General features: G+C 46.6%; 1 protein-coding gene across 1 annotated transcript in view; it reads left to right on the top strand.

The window, feature by feature from the left end:
• rarab (retinoic acid receptor, alpha b) overlaps window positions 1–2,500 on the top strand; it is a 311,388-nt gene that overhangs the window by 619 nt on the left and 308,269 nt on the right. The window lies entirely within an intron of this gene.

The following is a 2,500-nucleotide window of genomic DNA, read 5'->3' as shown; positions in this document are numbered from 1 at the left end:
CAGTTTCAGAGTTCGACAATGTTGCTGTTGCACTGGCCATTCGATGCGAATGGACATGCTTCGGTTGGTTGCTGATCGATTTGTTTTGTTCTCGAAACGAAATGTGCAGATGCCAGTGCAGGTCTGGCAGCCTTCGCGGGCACCACCAACCCGCAGCGATTCGTTTTGCAAGGCAGCTGGGCGCGTTGTTAAACTCTTGGTCTCTTCAGCAAATTGTTGCCCAATCATCGTGATATAACACAAGGATATGTATCGCGTCTTTTGCCGCCGCTGTGGCGTCAGAATGTAACATCTGCAACAGTTGTGTGACAGACAGCGTGTGTGTTTGACAGTTGATTAGAATGCCAAAGTAGTTGGGGGCGAAGGGAGGCTCAAGTTCACTGGCGCAGTTGAGTTACACGGCGGTGATAACTGACGATACAGAGTAGACCTGCATTCCTTTTATTACACATGTTAAGTCAGGACCATTGAGCCATGACTCGAGACCACCAATTATCCTGGGTTTATAGCAAGCCATTACACTCTCAGCCATGCCCTGAACATTTCCTAAAAGGGGGGTGACACACTTGTCGGCTTTGATGATAGCCCTCCCTCATCTCTTTTTTGGAACAGGCAGCAGGTTGCTTTTATTGAGCAATAAGGATTGAGCTGTATTGATAGGATTGCACTTTGCACCCATGGGTTGGTCACTTCTTTGCAGCCAATGCAGGGCAATGCCCAGCCAGATTGATGTCGAGATCTTGGCGGGAAGTGGAGTGGTTAGGGTGTACAAGGGTGGTGGTGGTGATGGGGCGGGGGGAATCCTTTTCATAGCCTGGCTATTGTCTTTGTGGCGTTGTGCCAATGGCTCTAAAAAATAAAGGAGAGGAGAGGGGGGAAAAGGCACAGCAAACTACGGAGTTTTTCCAAAGCGGACGGACGATGAATGGAAGTGTCCCTTGTGGCAATGACTGTCTGGCCCACCTGTCCCAGGGAAGCAAAATGGGAGGTGGGGGGATAGCCTGTCTCTCCAGTCCCCACTCCCTACCCTGCTCTCTTGCTCTCTGCAGGATAGGCAGCACATGCACGATTGATGCCCACATCGATGATGCCCACCTTCCTTCCTTTGTTCCTTTGCCCGCCTGTTTTTTTTTTCTCTCTTCATCTTCTTACTTTCTTTGTAGCGTCGGGGTCATGACAGAAACTCTGTGAAAAAGGCGGAATTGGTGCCCTATAGAAAGCATGTCTTCCTCATTTTGCTCTGGTGAAGTGCCATTTTTTTTGACAGAGTGGGTATTTCTCAAAACCTAGTGCAGTGCACTTCCAAGTGTATCAGCCTAATTATAGTCACGCCCAGTGATTGGATACTCTTTACTAGTCACACCCAGTGATTGGATAATATTCCGTAGAGTTCACCAAAGAGTATCCAATCACTGTGCGTGACTAATTAGGCTGATACACTTGGAAGTGCACTGCACTAGGTTTTGAGAAAAGCCCGCTGTCTGTCTTTTCTCTTTATCTGTCTGTCTACCTGTCTGTCTGTCTGTCTTTTCTCCTTATCTGTCTGTCGATCTGTCTGTCTATCTGTCTGTCTGTTTCACCACCACCACCCCACCACCATCTGTCTGTCTTGCCATCTGCCGTCTGCCTGACCGACCACCTTCAGTTTCTTCAGGCCTGCCTTGTCTTGGGCGTGCGGCACGCTGCATGCAGCACAACACATATCCGCCCATCCAGACAAAGAGTATCTTGTCCAGGCCGGGCTGCTGTGCTGAGGTGATGAGATGAGATGAGATGGCATGTCACTTATGCCACCATTTTTTATTTTTTCCCTCCATCTAATTTCGCTGGAATATCACATGAGCTCATTGTGGGTTAAACTTTGTGGGTTTCTTTTGCCTCAGGTCCCCTTCTGCTTCTGACTTGTTGCTCTTCAGCGTGCCAAAAGTTGTAAGCAGGCATTTCTATCCGGTGTACGTGTGCTCACACACTCGCTCGTCACATTTTGACAAGGCAGGTTAAAATTAAAAAGCACATCGTGTGGGGGTTATTGGGGGCAATCATTGCATGCTTAATTGCGGTAATTGCTCTCTAAAACTGTTCTCTCTGCGTGAAGTGAATGGCACACACAGGTGGTTTGCTGTAAATATACTGTATGTAGGCCTAATATTCATTGCCTGACATGGGCATTGTTTTCTGCCATATTATGAATTATGCCACAGACAAACTGGAATCGCATGCTGCTCATTGGAGATTCGAGACTACAGCGTATTTCCTGGTTGTGTTGCACCTTTGTCTGTAGAGTTACCTGCTCTAAAGTTACCTGCTCCTGTAGAGTTACCTGGTGCTGATCAAAAAAGTAACGTTTTGTGGGAAAAAAAGTTCACACATTCCTTTAGATTTTTTTCTTCTTTCAGTTATTTTTTCTTTTTATTCATTCACTGGCAAGCAAGTCATCATGCTTGCCAGTGAATGAATAAAAAGAAAAAATAACTTAAAGAAGAAAAAATCCAAAGGAGTG

This window comes from Engraulis encrasicolus, chromosome 2 (genome assembly GCF_034702125.1).
Source record: "Engraulis encrasicolus isolate BLACKSEA-1 chromosome 2, IST_EnEncr_1.0, whole genome shotgun sequence".
Classification (NCBI taxonomy): Eukaryota; Metazoa; Chordata; class Actinopteri; order Clupeiformes; family Engraulidae; genus Engraulis; species Engraulis encrasicolus.
This window is presented reverse-complemented; position numbering and strand designations above follow the sequence as displayed.